The sequence below is a fragment of the Balaenoptera physalus genome, assembly GCF_965194825.1.
Source record: "Balaenoptera physalus genome assembly, chromosome: 7".
Taxonomy (NCBI): domain Eukaryota; kingdom Metazoa; phylum Chordata; class Mammalia; order Artiodactyla; family Balaenopteridae; genus Balaenoptera; species Balaenoptera physalus.
Window position 1 is genome coordinate 91547878 of NC_138886.1, and position 26770 is coordinate 91574647.

General features: G+C 42.8%; 1 long non-coding RNA gene across 1 annotated transcript in view; it reads right to left on the bottom strand.

Moving 5' to 3' along the window:
* LOC309664529 overlaps window positions 1-25983 on the bottom strand; it is a 53728-nt gene extending 27745 nt beyond the window's left edge. The window contains exons 1-2 of the long non-coding RNA XR_014265893.1: window positions 25915-25983; window positions 21749-21894 (exon numbers count right to left, since the gene is read on the bottom strand). This is a non-coding gene — a long non-coding RNA (uncharacterized lncRNA). The remainder of the gene's footprint in view (window positions 1-21748; window positions 21895-25914) is intronic.
* Window positions 25984-26770: the final 787 nt, after the last annotated feature.

Consider the following 26770-nt stretch of genomic DNA (forward strand, 5'->3'; position numbering starts at 1 on the left):
TAAGTATATGGATTTGGTCTGGAAAATGCCTTTTTATCCATCCCTGTCCATTAGGCCCACCAGAAGCAGATTGCTTTCAGCTGGCAAGGCCAGTAATACACCTTCACTGTCCTACCTCATGAGTATATCAACTTTCCAGCCTGATGCCATTATTTAGTTTGCTAGAAAATACACCTGACTCTCCCTTCCATAAGATATCACACTGGCCTATTACACTGCTGACTCTATGCTGGTTGGATCTAGTGAACGAGCAGTAGCAACTACTCTAGATTTGTTGGTAAGGTATTTATGTGTCAGAGGACAGAAAATAGATAAGACAAAATGCCATGGCCTCCTACATCAGTGAGATTTCTAGGGGCCCAGTGGTATGAGCCATGTCAAGATATCCCTTCTAAGGTGAAGGATAAGTTGTCGTCTCTGACACCTCCTACAACCAAAGCACAGGCACAGCTCTTAGTGATTTCTTTGGGTTTTGGAGGCAACATATTCCTCATCTGGATGTGTTACTCCAGACTTTTTAATGAAGTGACTCCAAAAGCTGCTAGTTTAGGATGGAACCCAGAACAAGAGAAGGCTGTGTAACAGGTCCAGGCTGCAGTGCAAGCTGCTTTGCCACTTGGGCCATAAGATCCAGAAGACACAATGGTGTTGACATGTCTGTGGCAAATAAGGATGCTGTCTGGAGCCTTTTGAAGGCCCTCATAGGTGAATCAAAGCACAGGCCTTAAGAACTGTGGAGCAAGGCCCTTCCATCATTTTGGTAACTAGTCTCCTTTTGAGAAACAAGAGGTCTGCTACTGAACTTTGTAGAGACTGAACACTTAACCTTGGGCCATCAAGTTACCATGTGACCTGAGCTGCCCATCATGAACTAAGTGGTATCTTAACCACCAAGCCATAACAGAGGACATGCACAGCAGCACTCCATCGTCAAATGGATATGGTATATATGTGATCAGGCCAGAGCAGGTCTTGAAGGCACAAGTAAGTTCCATGAAGAAGTAGCTCAAAGGCCCACAGTCCTCACTTCGGCTACACTACCTTTTCTCTCCCAGCCTGCACCTATGACGTCAAGGGGACTTCCCTACTATTAATTGACGGAGGGAGACTCAGGCAGGCCTGGTTTACAAATGGTTCTGCACAATATGCAGGCACTACCCAAAAGTGGATAGCTACTGCCCTCAGCCCCTCTCTGAGACGTCTCTGAAGGACAGTGGTGAAGAGAAATCCTCCCAGTGGGCAGAACTGGAGGCCATGCACCTGGCTGAGGGAGAAACACTTGGAAGGAGAAATGGTCAGACATGCTGGGTGGTCAGGAATTGAAAAAAGCATGACTGGAAAGTTGGTCATAAAGAAAATTGGGGAAGAGGTATGTGAACAGATTTCTCTGAATAGTTGAAAAACATGAAGATATTTGTGTCTCATGTGAATGCTCATCATCAAAGGGTGATCTCAGCAGAGGAGGATTTTAATTATCAAGTAGATAGGATGACCTGTTCTCTGGAGACCAGTCAGCCTCTTTCCCCAGCCACCCCTGTCATTGCCCAATGGGCTCATCAACAAAGTGGCCATGGTGACAGGGACGCAGGTTACGCATGGGCTCAGCAATATCGACTTCCACTCATCAAGGCTGACCTGGCTACAGCCACTACTGAATTCCCAATCAAAAAGAATCAACCAGCAGCAGAGACCAACAGTGGGCCCTCAATATGGTGTTATTCCCCGGGTGATCAGCCAGCTAGTCAGTGGCAGACTGATGACACTGGACAGCTTTCATTGTGCAAGGGGCAGGATTTTGTTCTTATTGGAATAGACATTTGCTCTGGGTACAGATTTGCCTTTCCTGCATACGTCACTTCTGCGTAACTACCATCCATGATCTTACAGAATGACTTATCATTGTCATGGGATTCTGCAAGCATTGCTCAAGATCAAGGAATACATTTCACAGCAGATGAAGTGAGGCAATGGGCCCTTGGAATTCACTAGTCTTACCTGAAGCAGCAGGCTTGACAGAATGGTGGAATGGCCTTCTGAAGACTCAGTTACAGGGCTGGCTATGTGACAATACCTCTGCTTGTCCCAGGGCAAGGTTCTCCAGAGGGTTGTATATGCTCTGAATTGGAGTCCAATATATGGTCCTCTTTCTTCCATAGCCAGCATTCTCGGGTCCAGGAATTTTAAGGGACAAAAATGAGAATAGTTATTTTCAACTCTTCAGTATTATCCCTAGTGACCCACTATCAACTTTTGGCTTTTTGTTCCTGTGACCTTATGCTCTGCTGGTCTGAGTTCCAAAGGGGAAAATGCTTCTACCAGGAGACACAGCAATGATTCCAAAGAATGGGGAGTTAAGACTAACACCCAGCTACCTTGGGCTCCTCATGCCTCTGAATCAACAGACAAAGAAGGAAAGTAAAGTGTTTGTTGATACAAGGATACTACTTGCGGACTGCTCTTCCACACGGAAGTAAGGAAAAGTGTATCTGGATATAGTAGATCGCTCAAGGCATCCCTTAGTATTACCATGTTCTTTGATTAAGCTCAGTGGAAAACTACAACAACCCAGTCTAGGCAGGGCTACTAATGACCCAGACTATTCAAGAAGGAAGGATTTGGTCACCCACCAGGGAAGAACCACGATCTGCTGAGGTGCTTGCTGAAGATAGAAAGAATACAGAATGGGTATAAGAAAGTAGTTACAAAGACCAGCTATAACTGACCACTTACAGAAACGAGGACTGTAATTGTCATGAGTACACCATTTTTTTTTGCTATGAATATATTTGTGTTAAGTGTGTATTTGTTTTTTCTCTCTCATATTCCCTTATTATGTAACATGAGTTGTATTGATTTTATATCATAATATGGAAGTACTCTTAATTTTACATTATAGTACTTTAAGTTATATCACAAGGATTTACCTCCTCTTCTGGGGATAGGGTTAGTGTATTTTGATTGGACTCAGAATTGTTGTATCATATTAAGTGGAATTAAGACCTTGTTATTGTCTTATTTGGGGATTAAGTAAGATTTGAGGAGATGCATATGGGTGTCATGTTGACACAGGGTCGACTTGTGATGATTAGTTTCATGTGTCAACTTAACTGGCTATGGGGGACCCAGATTAAAAATTATTTCTGGGTATATTTTGTGAGGGAATTTCCAGGTGAAATTAGCATTGAAATTGGTGGACTCAGTAAAGTTGATTGCCCCCCCCCAATGTGGGTGGACATCATCCAGTCTGTTGAGGGCTTGAATAGAACAAGAGCTGGGGGAAGGAAGAATTTGCCCCTTTTTCCTGCCTCATGGTGTGAGGTGAGATATTTCATCTTCTCCTGACCTCAGACTGGAATTTATATCACCACCTCCCCTGGTTCTCAGGCCATTGGACTAGGATTGAATTATATCACTAGCTTTCTGGGGTCTCCAGCTTACAGATGGCAGACTGTGCGATTTCTCAGCTTCCATTATCATAAGAGCTAATTCCCTGTTACAAACACATGCATGTATTCTATAGGTTCTGCTTCTTTGGAGAATTCTGACTAATACAACATGTATCCACCACTGTAATATCACACAGAATACTTTTACTGACCTAAGAATCCCCTGTGTTCCACCTATTCAACCTACTCTTCCCTTCCTCCTCCCAAACCCCCAACAACCACTGATCTTTTTATGGTCTCCATAGCTTTGCCTTCTAAAATATCATATAGTTAAGAATTATACAGTACGTAGCCCTTTCAGATTGGTTTATTTCACCTAGTAATATGCATTTAAGTTCCTCCATGTCTTTTCATGGGTAGTTTATTTCCTTTTATTGCTGAATAATATTCCATTGTATGAATGTGGAACAGGTTTTTGTTTGTTTGTTTGTTTGTTTTTAATCCATCCATCTATGGAAGGGCACCTTGGTTGCCTCTAATTTTTGGCAATTATGAACAAAGTTGCCACAATCATTCATGTGCAGGCTTTTGTATGGACATAAATTTTCAGCTCTTTGGGGTATATACCAAAGAGCTTGATTGCTGCATTTTATGGTAAATGTATATTTACTCTCTTATTAAACTGCCAAACTGTCTTCCAAAGAGTCTGTACCATTTTGCATTCCCTACAGCAATCATGAGAGTTCCTATTGCTCTGCATCCTCACCAGCATTTGGTGCTGTCAGTGTTCTGAATTTTTGTCCTCTTCATAGCTGCATAGTGGTTTCTCATTGTTGTTTTAATTTGCAGTTCTCCAAACACATAAGGTGTTGAGCATCTTTTCATATGCCTATTTGATATTTTATATCTTCTTTACTGAGGTGTCAGTTTAGATTTTTTGTCCACTTTTAATCAGGTTGTCCTCTTTTTTTAGTGGTAAGCAGTAAGTGTTCTTTGTATATTTTCATACCAATCCTTTATCTGATTTGTCTTTTACAAATTTTTTCTCCCCATCTATGACTTGACTTCCCATTCTCTTGATATTCATATCTTTTTTAAGTTTTTTTTCTTTTCTTTGTGTGTTTATTTTGAATAATGTATATTGCTTTTTGTTCAGTTAACTAATTCTTTTCTGCAATGTCTAATCTACTGTTAATTCTATCCAATGTACTTTTAATCTCAGCTATTTTAGTTTTAATCTCTAAAACTTTGATTTGCTTTTTTAAAAATACCTTCCTTTACATGTCCAATCCCTCCTGTAGCTTCTTGAAAATATGAAATATAATTATAATATCTACTTTAGTTTTGTTGTCTACTAATGCTTTAATTTTTCTATTTCTGGGTCAGTTTTAATTAGGTTTTTTTTCCCTTCATTGTGGTTCGATATTCCTGCTTCTTGATATACCTGGTAATTTTTTTATTGGATGACAGTCACTGTAGAATTTCCTTTTCTGGTGCTAAATATTTTAGTATTTCTGTACATATTCTTGAACTTTGTTCTGGGATGCAGTTAAATTACTTAAAAATAATTTTATCCTTCTGAGTCTTGCTTTTAAGCTTTTTAGGTGGAACCCAAGTAATGTTTAGACCATGTTAAATTTTTCCCCACATTTCAGGATTGAAAACTATTCTGAATACTCATGTATTAAACAGTTTTCCATTCTAGCTGGGAAGACCAGGCTTTCTTTTTTTTTTTCCCTTTGTGAGTGTTAAGAACTTGTTCCTTCTGATACATCCAGGTGGTTCTTTCCCTGCCATGAGTAGTGTTCTTACATGCATATGCCCATCTGTACTCATAGGCCTCTGTAACCTAGTTTCCATTCACCTATCCTGCTTCTCATCCCTTCATTCACTCTTCCACATTCACAGTGGGGCTTGTTTAATTTCTAGAACAAGCCTGGCTCTTTGCACGCAATTTTTATTGCTTCTGCTTAGAATGTGCTTCCTCAGCCTGGCTTGACTGGCTCCAAAATGGCATTCAACTCTGAACAGGAATATCACCTTTTCTTATGCAAGTAAGGTTCCCCAATTTTCTCTCAAACACTGTTTCTTGCCTTCAAATCATTTTGAGATTCAAAAAAACTTGTTCATGTGTTTTGTAAAATTTTGCTTTCCTAGGCTATCTTACCCAGGAGTTGATAACTACATGGGGACAGAAACTCTAGAAAAGAGATAATTTAATGATGAGCTTTCTTTATTCATCATATTTTATACTGTTAGAAGAATGAGGCTAGCAACTGAATTCTGTCCCCCCAAAATTCATATATTCAAGCTCTAACAAAGTGATGATATTTGGAGATGAGGCCTTTGGCAGGTAATTAGATTAAATGATGTCATGAGGATTAGGCTCTATTAGTGCCCCTGTAAGAGGAAACCAGAGAGTTTTTTCTGTCTCTCTCCACCACGTGAGGACACAGTGAAAAGACAGTTGTCTCCAAGCCAGGAAGAGAGCCCTCACCAGGCACTGAATTGGCCAGCACCGTGATCTTAGACTTCCAAGCCTCTAGAACTGTGAGTTGTTAAAGTCACCAAGCCTATAGTATTATGTTATGGCAGCTTGAGCTATAAGAGTACTAAATGGAAGAGACATGGAGGAACCCTAAACACATATTGCTAAATGAAAGAGGCCAAACTGAAATGGATACATACTGTATGATTTCAGCTATATGACATCCTGGAAAAGGTAGGGCACTTAAACTATTCTGTATGATACTGTAATGGTCAATGCCTGTCATACATTCATCAAAACCCATAGGATATGCAACAGAGTAAACTGTAATGTAAACTATGGATATTAGTTAGTAGGAATGTATGAACTTTGGCTCATCAATTGTAAAAAATGCCCCACACTAATGCAAGACGTTAATAATAGGGGAAACTTTGGTTTGGGGAATAGATGTGAGGGGGTGTATGGGAACTCTATACTCTGCTCAAATTCTCTTTAAACTTAAAACTACTCTAAATATAGGCTACCAATTTATTTAAACAAAATAAATCTAAGTTGCCTCATCATACTGTGAGGTTATTACCATCTTACAGTTTTTCTATTTGACCTACTTCTTTAATGTTCATTTCTATCTTCTTTTATCCTTGTAAAAAATATATCAAATGTTTTGTACTATTTCACCTCCCAGCCTATTATCTTTTTAGTTATATGTCTTTCACAAACTTTCATTGGAAACTACATTAGATATCCTTGACTTATTACACTCTATGCCCATTACTATTTTCACCACCTCCCTAGTAATGCTTGAACCTTGGCTATGACCCATTGTCATATCTGGACAAATAGTTTCTGCTCTATTTTCTGTCTTCTGTCCTTCTGGGCCACTTCTATCTACCATCATTACCCAAAGAACTGACTTTACAGATTCTATATGCCAGTGTGTAAGACTTGCAGTGTTTTAAGAAGTATCCCAACTTCATGATGATGATTTGGGGTCATTACCAAAGCACTCGGGATCATACATACTATCTTAAGGTAGTTTTATAGGACAACGCACATTGGTATTTTCCTCCTATTAACAGAGTAGGAAACTGTGGGTTGATCTGCAGCTATTTTGATTAAGAAAGCAGGATATGAACTCTGCTTCTTGGCTGGGGTACTTGGCACTGCTCCTTCTCTTGCTGGGACATATTTTGCGCCTTTACAGCCTGGCATCTAGGCGTCCTGATCAGACTAATGTTTGGCTTCATTGGATACGTTGACCAGTCTGATTGATATTCTGGTACATACAGGGTACTTGGTCATGGTTGCTCACCTCTGAACCTCAGCTTCATCACCTGCAAAGTGCAACTAATAGCACATCCGCTTTGTGGGGTTTTTACGGATTTGGCAAGCGTCATAGTGCCTGGCACGTGCTAGAGACTCAGGTGATGCAGTAATTACCCAAATTTGCATTTTCAGTGGATCCTTCCCACCTGGAGAAGGTGACTCACGGCCTTGGGGGAGGAAGAGCAGGACAAACAGCAAGGGCAGCAAGGGCCAAGGCAAGGAGGTGAGAACTGACATGCAGGGGGGCCTCATGCTGGTATCACCAGAGGGCCCAGAGTGAGCCAGGATGTGGGGAGAGACTGGCCGGTCAGTAAGACCAGGCCAAGAAGGGCCGTGTGAGGGGGCTTAGCTTTTACCTTGTGGTAGAGGGCATCCAAAGGAGAAAGTGGAAGATGGGTAGGTATAGACTTCTCCCTTAGGAATTGTCCTCGGGGTCTGTTTATCTCTTGGCAGGGTCCGTTCAATGAGTTGGCCCCTCCAGCACATTCTAGAGAGGACTGGCCATGTCTGACCCTCTGGAGATACAGCCCTGACCTCCTGGCCACCTCACTGAGGAGAGGGCTCACGGGGGAATCAGCCTCACTCTGCATCTGTCCACCAGTCCTGCACCCTGGACTCCAGGACCACTCACTTGCAAGAGACACATCCAGCTGCCAGAGGAAGTGACATTTCCTGACTCATCTGGCTAAGAATGAGCAGAGTATTGCTGACCATTCCAGGGGAGTAGCTGCCACAGAAGATCAGGATGGGTACAAGCCATAGAAGGTCAGAAGGAACAAAGTCAGTCCACGTGGGAGTTCACATGGGCGCCTCACAGTCACCAACATGCCCTCGAGTTTCCCTTCCAGCCCAACACACACTCCACCTGCCCACAGTCGCCTGTGCCACCATCACACAGCCCCACAGAGCTCCAAACATCCTCAAACACACAAACTCCCTACCTATAAGAAGATGCCTGTGTGCCCAGAACCCTCCTGCTCCAATATACATGCACTACAAACCCCAATAAAATCACAGCCACAGTCTTGAATACAAAAACACACCCCCAACGGCCCCCGATAATCAAACACCTAAATCCTCATATCCCACAAAAATCCACCCAACCCCATATAACCTCCCAATGCAAACACACAAACCCTTCAACAACAGCCAAATACATTCAAACCAAACTCACATACTTCTTAATATAAGACACAACCCCCCAAATCCAAATATAACACATACAGTCCCCCCACAGCTGTGAACATCCACGTATGTACAATGCCTCAGAAGCTGAGACAAACACAAAATACCATCAGAGAGACACAATGTTTCCAACCTTCTCCTAAATACTCCCCCCACAACACATGATGAACTCACACCCCCAATACAAACATACACCCATCTCCCTCTTGAGATACTATAAACAGCCTCTGTCACATCCCCTGATTATACACACACAGCTAGCAACCCCAATTTACACTGACAACCCCAGTCTCTGCAAATTCCTCCACACCAAAAATACACTCCCTAAACTCTTACCCTACAGGATGAGCATATGTATAACCCCTATACTCCGAATACACACAGATCCAACACACAAAATATTAAAATGCATACCCCTACCTCTTCTCAAATGCCTGCATACACAGCCTCAAAACACCCAGAACCAGCCCCACCACCCAGCCGCACCATGCTACACCAACCGTACACTCATAAAGGCACTCAGGCCCCTCATCTCTCCCCAGATCACACATACACAGTCTCTACACAGCTTTACTATTACCCCAAACCGTCCTATACCCCAAACATACATCCATGAGTTCCCCACACAGCCCTAACCCATGACAGAGGCAGCTCTACCAGGGGCATCATGGCACCCCGAGCGGGCAAATGCCGCTGAGGTAAGTGCCTCCTATGTTGCTGCAATTCTTGCTGCTGTTGCAAATCATCCCTTGACCCCACCGAGGCTGACTGGGACACCCTAAACGGGAAGTGGCAGCATATGAGTCAGGGAAGAGGAAAACTCCCTTCCAGGTATTCCCTGTCACCATCCATTGCACCAAAACATCGGATGACCAGCATGAACAAGAAACAGAGACATGTAACTATACCATGATAGAAATGCAAATTTTTCTAGAAAAAATTTCTCCAAGGGAAGGGGGAGAACTGTGTTCCCCCTAATTATAAAGCCATGCTGTTACAATTCAAAGAAACGTCAGATACAGTACAACAGGCATTGGACCGCATCCATGTTGTAGCTAGATATGAGAAAGATAATTTTTCTGAAGCCCCAAATCTCACTTGCCAGTAAAGGCACATGGGCCCCGCTGCCCCATCGGCCAGGAACCCAACAGAGGACCCCTAAGGGATATAGGGGCTTCTGGGGCTCTTACTGGTCTCCACAAAGGGGTGGTGCTTCACACAGCTCCATCCTTCATGGGATGACTAACAGACCTCCCTGTATTGGCAGCTCTGGAGATCGGGGTCCCTAATGACGTAACCCTGGGACAGCCCAAGCACAAGGTAGAAATTTTTGCTCAGGCGTTACAGACTCTTTAGCAGAATGGAGTGATGGGCAGCTGTCACCTCTCCGAATCCTGTACCCTGACCTCTGCCAAGGCCTCTGCCTTAGGGACCTGACAGATCCCTGGAGCGTGGCCCTCCTCTGGGACAACTGCCCATATACTTCTCTAATTATCCTTGGGACACACATAAACAACTTTTCTTATGGCTCTCATTGACAACTGGAGCTCAAATTACAGTGCTTCCTGGGAAACCCTTCAATTATAAGCAAGGGCCACACGTTAGATTACAACGCATAATAGTCAGGGGAGTAGAAAGCATTCAACTTCCATTGAATGTCACTACTGAAACAATCTTTATTAAAAATCGTTTAGTGGTGGTAGCCCCTTTGGCCCTACCCTTTCCCGTTACAGCTATGGATGCCCTGATGTACCGCAACGCCATTTGGAACAAACCCAAATCCCTGGTCTTCCTGGTGGAAGCTGAATATTGGGAGCCCATAAGACTGCCACCTAAGACAGCAAATATCCCCCAATAACATGTATGACAGGGGGCTGTGGGATTGCAGCCCAAAATTCAAAATTTATGGCAAGAAGAAGTCATTAAACACACCATTTCTCCTTTTCAATTCCCCCATTTGGCTGCTATTAAAGCCTGCTCTTAATGAGTGGTGCCTTATAAGCAACTACTGAAATATCAATGCTGATCCCCACTATTAAGGCTCCCATTTCCAACACTGTCCAGTTAATTAAGGATATCCAAAGGGCTCCAGGGAATTACTTTGCTGTGACAATCTAGCTATTATGTTCTATTCAGTACCAGTTATTGAGAAGTCCCAGCTGCAGTCTACTTTTACTGCAGAAGGCACCCAGTGTGTTTTAACCTGTCTGCCTACTGGCTATCTTAACAGCCCAGCTATTGCCCACAGTCTTTGCTGGCAAGACCTGGTGTCCCCTTGCACCGTCTGGCACTATACTGATGTTCTAATCCAGAGCCCCTCAGGACATTGGTGCACGAGGCCCTAACATGGTTGGTGACCCATCTATAACATACAGCTGGGCTGCTGCCCCACAGAAAATTCAAGGGCTCTCCACAACTATTACATTTCTGGGCATTAACTGATCCTCTAAAAGCCAGGAAATTCCTCTTGCAGCTAAACCTCAGCTGTTAACTATTCAGCCCCCCAACACACTATAGCAAGCCCAACTCGTCTTACTTAGGTCTCTTCACACTCCGGAGGCAACAAATACCACACTTGTCCATCATTCGTAGACCCATTTATGCAGCCACGTACAAACCCTCCATATTTTACTGGCGAAGAGCTAAACAATAAGCTTTATAGCAGGCACAAAGGTCAATTAGTCAAGCCCTCCCACTGGTTCCCCCTGGCTGCTCCTTCTGGGCTGAGAATGGACTATGAGTCCCTTTGGACTAACACAGCTCCTCCTAGCTGCCTGTGGGCTTCTGGACCAGCCGGCTGCTCCCTACACCACTACACCCCCTCAGAACCGATTTGGGAACTGGTTCGTTGGTTTTGGTCTTGGTTTGGTGTGCACTGATGCCAGAGTTTGCTTGCGTCTTTTGCGTTTTGGTGTACACAATGGGAAATACTCCATCTACCCTGAAGGAGAGCCCTTTGGGGCCTATATTAGATAAATGGGTGAAACGTAGCCCTGAGCCTATGACTAAGAAACACATGATATACTATTGTAATAGGGTGCGGACCCAAAATATAGGATCAGAAGGGCGGTAACCCCTGAATGGCTCACTCAACTTTTATAGGATCTCGCAGTTACAAGTGTTTTGCAAAACAGCAAGCTGAACCGGCAGTTGTTCCAACTGCCCACTCTCCCCCCATGCCGCCATCATATTCACCACCTCCTGTTTCCCCTACCCACGGGGATCAAATAGAAGTTTCTGTGTTAACCCCCAGAGCACAGGAGCCGGATTTAGTATCACCATCTAAGACTCCACAGGCCACCCAATTTGGACCGGGAGCCACTTCCACAGCAGGGCAATTTCCCTTGTGCTGACAACCTATAAGAGGCCTGGCGACGCCCTTGGACTTGAGGCGTCCGATTCTAATTTCCCCACAGGAGCCCCAGGGAACTTTGACAGTGGGGAACGAGTTGATTGACTCTCCAATAGATACCACTCCCCAAACCCTCCCTGTTTATCTTAAGAGGCTTGTAAATATTAAACAAAGGGGAAACAAAGTCATCCTAGGAAAAACTTGCCTGTATCTTTGAGATGCAAACATCCTTTCTGGTCTTCTCCGGAACCCTCATCTCTGCCATCTTTTTAAAATGCATCTTTTTAAAAGAGGGTAAAGTAATTTAGAAGTTGACTTATCAAGGATAAATAAAAAACCTAAGTGTCTTTTCTGTAAAAATTCAGCCATCTAGACAAGTGAGTTTGATTTTTTCCATCTGTCAGAAACCTAATTTGAATCCAACCTCTTTTTGTAAACTGATGGGTTTCACGTGGCTGTACCTGACTCCCTGCTGAAATTTGGAAATGACAACTATGACGTCTCTGTATGTTTGTGTCCTCGTATGTGTCTTTGTCTTTGGATAACATTGCTGAGGTTGATTTGTGGATGAACTCTATTTAATTGGCTTAAAGAAAAGTGAGCACTTACAAACCAAACTATTCTAAATACAAGGGAAGTTGAGCTAAATGAGCTTCAGGTTCATGTGAACTGGGAAATATTCAGTATTAATTAAGACCTGGTACTAACGTTCGTTTGTTGATCTAATTAATATAGACATGCTGTTAGAGTCATCAACATTAAGTATAATACTTTTATTGTGCCTAGGTTTAATATAAGCTAAATAAAATCTTGTTATATCTATTGCAAATTTGTCAGCAAGGAAATAACTTGATGTGAAGAAACTTTTAAGGAAAGAAAATGCAAATGAAATAAGAGCTTTAGGTGAACTTTTAAAAATACTTATCTTGGCCTTCCCTGGTGGTGCAGTGGTTGAGAATCTGCCTGCCAATGCAGGGGACACGGGTTCGAGCCCTGGTCTGGGAAGATCCCACATGCCGCGGAGCAAGTAGACCCGTGCGCCACACCTACTGAGCCTGCGCGTCTGGAGCCTGTGCTCCGCAACAAGAGAGGCCGAGACAGTGAGAGGCCCGCGCACCGCGATGAAGAGTGGCCCCCACTCGCCGCAAATAGAGAAAGCCCTTGCACAGAAACGAAGACCCAACACAGCCAAAAATAATAAATAAAAATTAAAAAAAAAAAAAACTTATCTTTTAGGAAGGTCTATCTAAAATTAGTCTCTCCAGCTATTTGACCACTTGAAAGTCAGAATTGTGCTAAAATAAGTGACAGAAGGTTTATGGAAAGTGGACCCTGAAAAAAAGAGTTCTGTACGTGGTCAGGATTGACTAAGTTTAAAATAAGTTTAATTGAGTCAATAAATTTTAAAAGTAAGATGGTGCAAAACTTGAATTTCGCTTTTCTCTCTGTTAAGAAGACAAGGTTTCTTAAGATTTTGGCCTGCCTTTGATACCAGATTTTAAGTTTTTCTACCTTTTAAGAGATATGTTCTGTACTTGCCTTTGAAATCTTTTATTGTTACTTTGGCTAACTGAATAACTATTGTTTCACAGTGACATGTGATCCTATCTGACTGTTTTAAACCCTTTTCTTATTTTTCGGACAAAACTTCCCAAATCAAATTATAATGAAGTTCCTTGGAGCTCTAGCTAACTTTGGGGTGCTTCAAAGGGCCCCTGAAACATCCCAAAGAGAGATATTAACTAATTCGGTTGACTTGGTATGTTGAATTACACGGGAAGTGTTGTGAAATAAGCAATAAATCTTCTTAGGTTACATTGTATGCCAAATGATACAGGTATTCTATAGATTATATGGAGTTCCTAAAATTTGGTATGTCCTGGTAAAATGTTACCAGTCAGAATTCTCTTTATTATCGGAAAGTGTTGCATGTCACCGCAGTAACCACGTTACTTTGTCAATTGCATCGTAATCAGATTTAAACGTGCCTTCTCTGTTTCTTTTCAAGTAGCCAAATGTATGTCTCAGCCCACTCATCTTTGTAAAAATAGACATAGAAGTCTTTCAAATGCTGTTTTAGCAGGAAGTTACTGATGTGTATGTGCCGTTTACAGTGATTCTGTATATACTCCCCAGCTTCAAAAACACTTAGAACTGCTGCTGTGGTTTCTGGAAGTCAGTTGTTGGTTCCTCAATTACACCTGTGCAGCTCGGGTCTGAGTTTTTAAAGAATAGTTAACTTTTAAAGGAGTTTCTTTATCAAAAGAGCAGTTTGATTATATCCATGGTTTTTGCTGGGTTAACATTGGCTTCAGTTAAATCGATTCAATTATAAAGTAAGTATAACTATGGTGAAGAAGCTTGTCTCATTTTAAAATGCTGAATCACATTTTATTTCTTGAATTAATGCGATAGAAACGTCAAAATTCCGGACCACTGGAATATGCCAACTTTTTTGTTTTGGGGTTGTGTGTATAGTTTTTGTTGTGCTGATTTGTTTGCTTGTTTTTTAAAGAAACTGAAACTGCTATGTCTGCTATTGGAAAAAAATGCTTTGTTTTGCTCTGAAGATTCTGAAATTATTCAGGCATATCGTGGTTCATAGATTACAAGGAATAATGCTAGTTAAATGCCAATGAACTATTTTTACTCTTTTTATACGAAATGTACAAATTTCCGGGGGGGGGGTGATGGTGGCAGCGGTGCCTCTTAACTACCTTATGTAAAACACTTGAACATTTTCATCAATATTGCCATCATCTGTTTAATACTCCCAGTATATTTTCTCAACGTGTTTACCTAAAGTTGTATGGAATGACATAATAAGCAATAAAATCTGAATTACACCCCCCCCCCAAAAAAAAGTGCCTTTTAAGTCTTTCGTCATTGTACACAGTTATGGTTTCACTCTGATGCTTTTGCAAAAATGCTTCCTCTTCGAGAAGATTTATAGAAGGGACCTTCGGATAAATACAAGTTTCTGGTTTTCAGACCATAAAGGTGAACTGGGTAAGATCTTGAAGAATTCTAATGGGAAAACTGATGGCTTCATAAAGCTGTTAACAAAAACGATTAGTTGCACATAACTGGGTAAACTGGTGACTATGGTTATAATTTTTATGGTTTCCATCTGAAAAATGACTGTTTTAAATCTGTGTTTTCCAGGTGTAAGCAAAACTCTCCCCTTAAACTAATTATGACTTACAGTAATTTGTTAAATTATACCCTTGTAAGCAGAATTGAAACATTTATCTTTTTCTCTCTACCTGGTTGATCCTGCCAGTAGCGTATGCTTGTCTCAAAGATTAAGCCGTGCATGTCTAAGTATGCACTGCTGGTACACTGAAACAGCGGATGGCTCACTAACTCAGTTATGGTACCTCTGGTCGCTCGTTATTGCAATTGGATTACAAGTAGTTATACTGATCATTGTTCTTTGTTTCCAGATTGTTTGCTCTTTGTGTCTCCCTGCTGCACTGTGTCTTTGTTAACGTTACTAGCTGCATTACTTACTTATATCCTGTCTATTTTATAAGATTGGTGTCTCTTACAGTACCCAGTATGTAACCAGGCCTCCAACAATACTTCTATGGCTAAACATCTTGAGGAAATAGATCACATTTATAACATAAAATAATTGTAATAGTGTGATTCTAGGTATGGGAGGAAGCAACAAGGGAAAATGTCTCCTGGGTCATAATTAGATAGAGGATCCAGAGTATCTTTAATTATCAATAGGGCCTAGTCCAAAAACTAGCACCTGGAGTGGCATATCAAGAATTCTCCCCTGACCTGGGATGAGCCTCCCAGCACCATGGGACAAAATTTGATCCTGAAGTGTCTCCCAAATATTGGTCAAAATCCTGACCAAGAGGAGAGGATCTGAGAAATGGAATATTGCCTGACACATCAGTCATTAGCGATTGCAGCCCTCCAACGTGAGCCGGTGAGCCCTGACGAAACTCAGGATATGAGAATATAGGATACAGGCCCCGGGTAGCTGAGGTACATATCAAATGAATGATTTCAGTGAGCCCAGACTCTTGCATCTTCCCATACATAGAAAACTGCTAAATTCCTTACCTTGAGGTGCTGCTTCCCAGGCTTGAAGCTCTCAAAATTTCCGTCAAATAGATCGTAACTCTCAACTTTTAGGCTGAGAATATATTTTTAAGGCTACAGGTGTAAAGGAGACACTTTCCAGAGAGGAACAAAAAAAAAAAAAACAACGTTTGGAACACTGGCACCGATGGTGGACACTCCCGGAAAGTTCCATCTGACGAAGCAATTAGAAGGGCCGTCACCCCTTTTTCCACAAGACTGTGGAATGGACATTGACAGTAGGGAACTGGAACAGGGAGGAGCCAAATCTGACTACACGTTGGATCTGTTTCTTTGACTTTAACCTTTGCCTTCCGCTGCTTTTGTTCACTAAAAGGATACTGTCTGTACATAATGGCCTGCCTCGGGGAACCCTGTTCCTCTGCCTGAATGTTAAACCAAAGTGCCTTTGTTCAGGGAAACATACGGACTCTGTCCACCTGTGGATGGCTGCAATTAAGAAGAAATTAACACATCCCCTCCCTGAGGCTGGCCATTCCAGGGGATATTCGCAAAACTTATGGCCCTTTTACTTTACCTCCTCATCTCCTCCCCATCTCTGTGCTATAAAACAAACTGGCATCCAAACCCCGATAAGATGGTTATTTTGAGACTTTAGTCCGCCGTCTTCTCGGTCTGCTGGCTTTCCGAATAAAGTCATATTCCTTGCCTCAACACCTCATCTCCGACTTATTGGCCTGTCGTGCGGCAAGCACAGCAAGCTTGGACTTGGTAACATCTTTACTCAGGACACGGTGTCACAAAATGGGACATTGTTTTCTGTTTGTTTTGTTTTTGTGTTTGTTTTTGTTTTGGGCTGCGCCACGTGGCTTGTGGGATCTTAGTTCCTCGACCAGAGATCGAACCCACGCTCCCTGCAGTGGAAGCTCGGAGTCCTAAGCAATGGCCTACCAGGGAATTCCCATGGGACACTGTTACCCTGCAGTCATGGTCCTCACCTTTGTGAGACAGAGGTAGTAGTGTAGCAGGATTGAGAACGTTGTAAAGTTTAAGATAAGGATTAGGTGCTGAAAGCAGGATTTCACAGGAAGTGAATCTAGTGACACTTGCAGTGAAACGTTGTCAATTCAGAGTTAAGAAGACTGTGGACAATGTGTGGAGTTTGCAAATAAACTTCATTTTCTAGAGTCAAATCTGCCAAGGCTTCCACTAAATTTGCAGTTGTGGCTATAACCTTAAGACAACTGAGATAGGCATAAGCAACTGACTCAAGTTGCATGCTATAATAGGCAAAAGGCCTATGTTTACTACCATGCTCACATAGTTCCGCGGGGCCTGATTATGCCATTCATGCACAAATCAAGTAAAAGGTTTTGAATAACCTAAAGTTAATCTATTAGTTAGAGATCTCTTTGCTAACTTAAAAGGGCTAATGTATTTTGCCTCCAGTGGAGATCTCACCTTAAAGTTTCCGGATCAACCTGAACCTGATCATTTGGGTAACCCTAAGGCAGGCAGCTCTTGCAGTGCTTGTTTTAGCCTTATAAAAGCCTGCTTATGTTTATCTTCCCAAGCAAAGGATTCAGGGACTAAATCTTTAATAAGTTCATAGAGGGGAAGAGGTAACAGAGAAAAATTTGGAACCCAGAGCTTGCAATAACCAGCTAAACCTAGAAATCCACAATGCTAGCACTTAGTTGTGAGTCTAGGAAGTTCCTGTATCAGCCTAATTCTCCCTGGAGATAGCTGAATTCCTTCAGTGCTTAGATTATGTCCTAGGTAATGAACAGAGTCTAGAGATAATTGTAATTTTTCCTTTGTGTTCTTTCTCAGCTAACTGTTGCAGCAAATCAATGGAATCTTTTATGCATGCCTTATGGAATCTTTACAGTAGCTGAGTACAGCAGGAGGTTATCTCCATACGGTAAAAAGGTTGATTTCTCAGGGAACTAGAGGGTACTTAAATCTTGGTGAGGTACTTGGGAGAAAAAAGAAGGGGTCCCAGTGAACCCTTGAGGCATAAAAGTGCAGGTATATTGTTGATTGTTGCAAGTAAAGGCAGATAGATATTGGCTGTTGGGTCTCCGGGATGCTGAAGAAAGGTGAACAAAGGTCTCCAACAGTAAACCATTCCAAGTCAGTTGAAACTTGTGACAGAAGGGTGGCTAGGTTTGGAACAACAGGAAAACAGGGAATAACTATTTTTATTAACGGCTCCCAAGTCCTGGACAAATCACCATCCTGCCAGGTTTCCAACCAGGCAAGACTGGCATGCTGCAGGGACGAGTACAGGAATGACTACCTCCCGGGAAATTAAGTTTTCTACAGTAGGTGTGAGACCTTGTATGACCGCAGGCTTTAACAGTTGTTGAGGAAACCTAGGGAGAGGTTTAGCTACATCTATCTGAATCTTTATAGGTTTGCATTTTTTTATTCTTCTGATGTTAACACTGTCAGAAGTAGCCCCCAAATTTGCAGGCATCTCCACCAAATTAGAGAACTTTTGCTGAACTTCCTCTTTTATGTCCAGGACAGATTGTAGGGAACATAAATAATCAGGTTCAGGTTGATCAGGAAAGTTTAAGGTGAGATCTCCACTGGAGGCAAAATGTACTGGCCCTTTTAAGTTAGAAAAGAGATCTCTACCGAATAGATTAACTGGGGCTATATTGCATGGCAAAAAGGAATCTTGGTTGAGATAAAAATTCTCTCTGAACTTTATTAGGTACTCCCACTATGGAAACATCCTCTTGACTCAGAGGGACCTGTTGTTCTTTGAGGGTGGGCTTTAGAGTAGAAAGCACAGCTCTGGTTAGCGCTAGGGGTAGGGTGTTAAAGGGTTAGGTAATTATGTTTACAGTTAGGGTTAGGGTTTAATGTAGATTTCAAAGTAAAATATGAGAGTGGGGTTTAAAGTAGAAAGCATAGCTCCAGTATCAACTGAAATTTGGCAGTTTTTCATCAATTTTCATTCTATTTTCCTCTGGGCTGTTTAAGGTAATTGCTGGTAATAGTTTACCAGAGAACCTCTGGAGTTCTGCCAACTAGGGGAGAGGGTCATGGGGGGGCCCTCCCTTTGAGACAGATATGAGAGCATTTGTGAAGAGTTTGCATAGCACCTTTGAGGACACCTTTTTGTCCAGTGTCCTCACTGATTACAAATGAAACATCAACTTTGGGTCATCGAATTGATCATGGACCCCTAGGAGGTTGTAATGGGGGAGGACTAGGTGTTATTTTGTGTCTCTTGCCTTAGAGCTGTTGTAACTGTAAGGCTATGAGCTTGGTGGATTTCTGTTTGTGATCTTGCTCCAAGGTCCTTTCAAAATGCTCAGCTATAGTCAGGAGTTCAGTCAGGCCTACAGCCTCCCAGCCTATTTTCTGCCCTTTTATCAATCCACTAATCTCAGAAGATAATCCATTTACAAAGAGGGCAGTTAAAGTAGGCTGAGTGGCCTTTTTGTTGCTTGCAACCCCAAATGCTGTAAAAAGAGAGCCTACAAACTGGCTCTAAAGTCTTCCACAGATTCACCCCTCTTTTGTTTGTATGAGTGAATAACAGGCTAATCATTATTAGGCCAATTAATAATAGACCAAGTGTGAGCAGGGAAGATTTTAGGAATAGCTTATAAAAGGTTAGTTGTTATTCTGCAAGCCTTTTTAGGTTGAGGATCTTGAATATCATCCTAGGGATTATGTCATTTTGCTTCCCGCGTCCATTCTGGGGCTTCCCCCAGTCCTACCAACATGTGTACAAGCGGATAAAGATCTAGCAGTTTGGGGACATAGGCCGTGACAGTGACTCTAAATTCTTCAAAAAATGTTGGGAGTTCCTCCCTAGGTTTAGAGAATTCTTTGACTATAGCTCTCAGTTCAGTCTTTGACCAAGGGGTAAAGGACACCTGAGGGGGCTCACCTGCAACCTCAGGTAGTTTGACTTTAAATGGCAATTGTTAAATATTCTCTTGGGAATAGAAAAGTATTTCAGACAGAAAATGAGTAAAACAAGAGTACTCAGGTGAAAAAGGAAAGGGGGGGACAGTAGGAGTTAAATCTGCAGTCACATCCGTCCTATGGTCTTTTGTTTCAGGTACCTTTTGTCTCTTTAATTTTTCATTAGCTTTCTGTTCCAACATAGCTCTAAACGAAGCTATGTTGGAATCTTGAAACCTTCTGTAAACTTTTACATACCAATTAAAGCAGGCATCTCATTCTCCCTGTCCAATTTGGGAACCCTTGCTCTCCAGTGTTTTCCTCAAATGAACAATCTTGTCTAACTGGAACATTCCCCACAATGACCATTGTAATTCTAGATCAGTATTAGTATAATTTTGCCATCTTTCTAAATATCTACAGCCTCCAGGACCATAGTTCTCAAATATAAAATAAGCAGGTGTGCCAGAAGCTGGCATTCTCAACTCTTTGGTGATAAAGGATCTCATTTCCTTAGCTAGCCTTTGTCAACCCAAAAGAACACACAAAAGAACTGCGCCTTAATATATCAGCAGTAACAAAGAGATGTTACTATGTCCTGGCCAAAAGAAGGCCTGGTATGCACCACCACCAATTCCCAGGGATCCCTGGACTGAGGAAAAAGATCCAACCAGCAAATCCCAAGGAATGGGGACTGCAAACTGATGCCTAACAAAATGGAGAACTATAGCCGCCACCAACAGTTCCAAGCATGGAAACTGAGGGCTGATGCCAAACAGATGGGGAAGTGCAGACTACACTGCCAGCAGTGCCCAATGTGGAATCCAGGGAACAAAATTAGGGGCTAGGGTTTACCACTCAAAAATATACTGGCAATAACCAAGAGATGTTACTGTGTCCTGGGAATTTCCATCTGAAAGGCTAGGGGTTTGGCCTCAGGGAGAATCCTCTACCAGCCAAACTGACCTGCCCTGTAAAGGAAAGCCAATTAGATTGTGAGCACAAACTCAATCAAAGAAAATGGAGCTCAAACCAAGAGGAGCTTACCAACAACCTTCAGGAATGGCAAGAAAGACAGTGAACTCAAAGGAGTTGTGGGCACCACACCTGTTTCTCCTTGTCCCAAAAGTTATCAGAAATTTGCTTCAGATCCCATCACTGCCACCAATATATTTATCTTCTTCTTTTTAAAATGATAAGCACTTAATCATAAAATCATCCTGTTGGCAAGAGGAATCATAAGAGTGGATTTTAGAAAAGTGCACATACATATTTTTATACAGAACATTTCTGGAGGGATACATATTCAACTGTTAGTGGCCACCTCTGAATGCCACCAATGTATTAAAAAACAAAATTTAACTGAGTAAATTTGAAGATTTACTTTGAAGTTTGAATAAATTGGCTTTATTAAACGATTCATGAATCAGGCAGCATCTCATCTGATAGAAAGGGAGATACTCCAACGGGTTACACAACATGGAAGGCTTTTTGTTTTTTGGCCACGCCACATGGCATGTGGAAATCTTAGTTCCCCGACCAGGGATCGAACCCATGCCCCATGCATTGGAAGAGCAGAGTCTTAGCCCCTGGACCACCAGGAAAGTCCCAGAAGGCTTTTAAAGTAAAGAGGCTGGGACAAGGAAAGAAAGTCATCATCAAGGGAAAAAATGAAAGTTCACTGGAGGAAAGTGAAACTTCAGGTGACAATGGCTTCTCATTGGCTAAACTGCGGAATTTTCTATTAGCTATTTCTATTTTCTATTTCTTGTTGCTGGCCAGGAAGGAAGTCTTCCCTCCTCCAGCTGGGGTAGTAAAGTGGTTGCACTTCCTGTTTGGGGTCAGTGAATGACCTCTTCCTGTTGGGGTAATTGATGATGAGTGACACGGCATGAGACCTCCCTCTACGGGCCTTCCAGACTCCAATTCTATTTGAGGTTTCCTTTTGTTAACATTCACAGCATGTTTTATTGGCAGGAGGATTCACAATGAGGGAGAAAAGGCCACAAGACTCACCATAAAGAAGGCTCAGAAATTCCTGGGTGGGTCCAAGGGAGGCACAAGGTGGCTGTGGGGTCAGCTGGCGGCCACAATGATCACGTGGTTCCATCTGATGCGTTTGCAGCTCGATGTGGAATAGTGAATAAAAGGGTCAGTTCATCCTATCAGAGAAGCATGAAACTGAGATAAGCTTCCCACTGCTAGAAGCATCATGAGCCTTCAGAAAAGAACAGAGAACATGTCTAAAGGGTTTGGGAATATCAGAGCCATATCTCCTCAGAGTGGGACTCCCCAGGCTCTCCAGGTCTCAGTCCCCAACTCTCCCTCGGGGACAAAGCCTCCTCACCTCTGTCCTTGTCAGCTCACTGATCCCTAGAGGTCCTGCCTATCCCTGAGGACTTAGGTTTCCATGGAGACAGGTTGGTTGAGACCTAGTGATACAGTTGACCAGCCTGATACGCAACAGTTCCCACCACCCTGGGGCAGTTGCGCTCAGGGACACGTGGCTCTGGACCCCATGTGGAGGGAGTCCTTGCACGTCAGCTGTGCCCCAGAAGAGCCAGTAACGCCTGTAGCTGTCCAACTGATTCTCAGGGTATTTTCCTGGGAGAGCCTTTGGTCATCTGACCGCCTATCCAGGAAGCCCCGTGACTTTCTGACTGCTGCCTGTCACGCCAACAACACACCTGTGAAGGTTCTGCTCTGCATGGCCATCTGTCCACCAGGCCCCCCCTTCTAGGGACCCAGATGCTAGGACCACACAAATGCTGAAGGAGTGTCCACCTGCCTAAGGTACAGACACCCCTGTATCCATCTGCATGATTTCTACTGGGAATCAACAACATTTATGGGGATTCTTTGGCCCTAAAGAACAGACCAACCTGATAGGAGCAATGCAATGATTCACGATTACCGGGTCAATGCACATATACAGGGGCCCATAGCCCCAGATGTCCCACTCACAATTCACATGGGTGTCCCATACGTACCCACCGATGCCCAAATATTCTTGCTTCATACATACATACGTCCAAACACGCACATCAGTGGTGTGCTGGTAAGTGCTAAAAAACTCTCCGAGAAAGGTGGGAAAGACTTCACCTCTGCTATCTACGTGGTATAAATATTCCCAGCATGACCAATTTCAAGCTACCCACCTGACCTCACTGAACACAGAGCTGGGAAGAGATATGCACCATTGACTATCCCAGGATAGTATGAACCAGTTCCAGCACATCCCATACCTTTTCCTATGAATTTGTGCACACAATCCACTTACACCCCAAGTAGAACCCTCAACTCCCATCACAGATATATAACCAAAAGGATACCACATACACATATGTGTTTGTACATATACATATATATATATATATATATCCTGAACACACACGTACATTTCTACCCTCACCCTGAATAAATACACAAACAGACTACCTCTTACTACCTAAATTTTTACAGACAAAACCTTACTCACCCTGAATATTCACATTCCACTCTCACAACTATATATACACACACAACATGGGCCTGAAAACAAACACGTGCAACCAATATGCCATCCAGATGTACACACTGAGTACCTAAACACACAGGCTCACCAAGTACACAACTGTCTCATGGGCAACCCAAAAAAGACCCATATGCAATCCCACAGCCCTAAAATACATATACTCCAGGATTCCTGCACACACACATAACCTACACCGTCTACTGGTTTCCAAACACACAAACTAAACTCTCACATCCCCCAGAATACATACCCCAGAAGCCCCAGGAACTCAAAAACACACACAGCCACAAATAACCTATTCTTATCAAATACTGCTGACCCTTGAACAACTTGGGGGTTAGGGCGCCAACCCTCCATGCAGTGGTTCTGCATCCATGGATCGTGTAGTAGTCCCGTAGTATTTACTGGAAAAAAAATCCACTATAAATGGACCCGTGTGGTTCAAACGTGTGGTGTTCAAGGGTCAACTGTACATATAAGTCCACCTCACTAATACTGAGAACACACATACAAGCAACACCACTAAATTCTTCAGGCATTACACTTGGAAATAGACACATAGAGGACTCTAAGCCTCCTGATATACTCACAAATCACAAATACACACACCCACAAACTCCTCATGAGTATACACCCCAAATGCTCAGACACACTCAAAACAGAAAAACACTGACAACCTCTGCAGTCTTACTAATATACATACACAATTCTCACACACCTATGGACACACACATGCAAATATTCCCAAGCCCTGAACATACAGATCCCCTCCCAAACACTATACATTATGCTACCTCTCCAGAATACAAGCTCCCCACCACTACCCCAACATATAAACTGTATATGTGTGTGGGGGGGTTTATATATATATATATTTCTACCCTCACCCTGAATATATAGACAGACCACCTCTTACTCCTACCAAACACATGTATAAACACCCTAGCATTCTCCAAAGAAATACACTTTGAATACTCCTAACAACTCCATACCTTATGAACAAACTTTGATAATGCATGAACCTGATGATGGACACACACACAGATTAGAATACACAAGTAAGATACATGCAGGTGTCTCCAGCAAACCATTTATGAAACAACTTCCATATATCAAATTATCCCTAGCTATTAGGAGCCAGCTCACACATATGCAAGTACTAACAAATACCCATATCACATATTTCTAATACATAGAAATGCAATTGTCCAACTTCCCTGTAGAAACATAGAACCCCACCTCTTTATCAGATACACATATACTCACTTCCCAAAATACATAAGCTTCAGAGGCTCCTACTGAAAATTACAAATGCACAGCCTCAGCAAACATTCCTCCAAGTGGCCATGCCCCTTGAATACACACACAAACTCATTTAACACATAACTCTCCACAAGTCCCAAATGCAACCACAATTACCCAGAACACTACAAATATGCAATAATATCATCCTATATGCCCTTTGTTCCAAATACACATACAGTACCACACTACTGGCATATACATAACCCCACATTCCCAACCTCTCACACAGAATTAACTCTGCCATCTTGCAGAATACAGAATCATACAAACACGACATACCTACATATACAACATCCACCAGTCCCATAAAATAGTCACAGACTTGCCCTCTACACATCCAAATATACATAGACAGCTCCTGAAAATGCACACACACAAACACCCCATAACCATACAACATGCCCTGAATACACAAATGATCATCCTACATTCCCCAAATATACAAAATAAACAGACTGGACACCCAAAGTAATATACACCACTACTTTTCCTGACATTGCCCTTATGCATATGCAGATAATCCTTCCAAATCCACCATTAGACACACATAAATCCCCAAATTCATGGGTGAAAAAAACACATGTAAACATATTCCCCAAACACCTAATTACAAACACCTAACCACCAACTCCTTGAGTATGCCTGTGTCACATCTCAACACCCTCCAAATACAACACTCACTCTTACACACTCTCACAAAAACACAGGCATGACCTCCCTTCAGACACAAACATCCACAGACAAAACCAACCCACACATTTGACTACATATCAGATTCCCACCAACCAATTAAATATGTACAGACCCCATCTATGCTTGCAAATCAATCATGATTTGACATCAGACTACAAATACATGTTTATTACCACATTCAGCAAAGTTGCTCCCATCACTGACAAAAGAATGCAGTTTGAACATAAGTGGTGATTGATGTTTTTATGACAAGAAGGAAGACACTAGTGAAACCATGAGTGTGTTCCTTCGATCTTCACTCATTTTCCAATCACCTGAGCTACACCTTTGGAACCAGATGAGGGTTTTCAACTCGCAAGAACGTCCCTCTAGCTTTTGTACTCTTCAGAACGCGCAGCCTAGAACGGCACCTGGGCACCTGTTTAATAGCTCACACACACTATTTCCCCCCGACTGTAGGCCCCACAATCACTGAACCCTTCATGCAGCCAGCTCCCCAGCGGTGCCAATAACCCTGGGGTAAACCCCTCAAGGGAATCGAGCTCTATGGGGGCATGAATCCACATTGTGGGGAGTCTCCGTACACGGACAAGGGCACAAATAACCCACAGGGTGAACACCAGCGCAGAGCGGTGACACCTGAGGGGTGAAAAGTCCCCGTACCCCTTACCTCAGGGTTCCTGGAATTGACTCTCGAGGCCGCCATGACAGGCCCCGCCCCCTCCGGACGGCCGTTGGGGCCCCACCCCCCGCGCTTGCGCATGCGCTCCTCTTTTCCGGAGCCGACTGCCCCCAACAGACGCCAGGAGCCGTGGGAGGACGGCGGTCCGCGTGTCCAAGAGCCCCGCCCAGGCATCTGGTCCTGCAGCTCTCTGCCGGAGAGGAGAGAGGTGGAGTGTCGGGCACCCTGCGGAGCGTCTCTGGCGACGCTCCTCGCCGGGAACTTTCGTGCTGGTCTCTTCTTAAAACCAGCTCTTGTGAGATGTGCACTCGTGATTTTTCTATTGCACACGTGAAACCCATGCACTTAGCTACAAAGAGTTCTGGAGAGCTCTGCTCTAAGCACAGTAGCCTCAAATTGGGGCAAGTGCTTTCATGCCCTTTAGACTGCAGTTCCTTGGTTCTTGTTTATGCCTTTCAAAAAACAGTAGGTCCTTTTTCCTAGCAAGCCTGAAGTTTCCGTTAAAGAACAATTCTAGCAAAGAATTCAGACCTGGGAAACACTCTTAAGATACTGTCTCCTGACTCCGTTCCTAGAGTTTTTCCAAACGCATTTACTCTACTAGAATATTTTTTCTCAGTGTATTTAATACATGGAGGTTTTTCAATAAATGTTGATTCACAGGTGTTTCCTTTGTACGGTTTTTTTTTTTTTTTAATAACTTTGACAGAGAGTGGACAATCTGGGCCAATTTCAACACAGCAGGTAGTATGGGAACAATTTTACTTTCCCTCCCTCCTTTTTTGTAATATCTTGCAGACTTTCAGTTGGCATTAAAAACAACAACAACAACAAAAATAGTAGC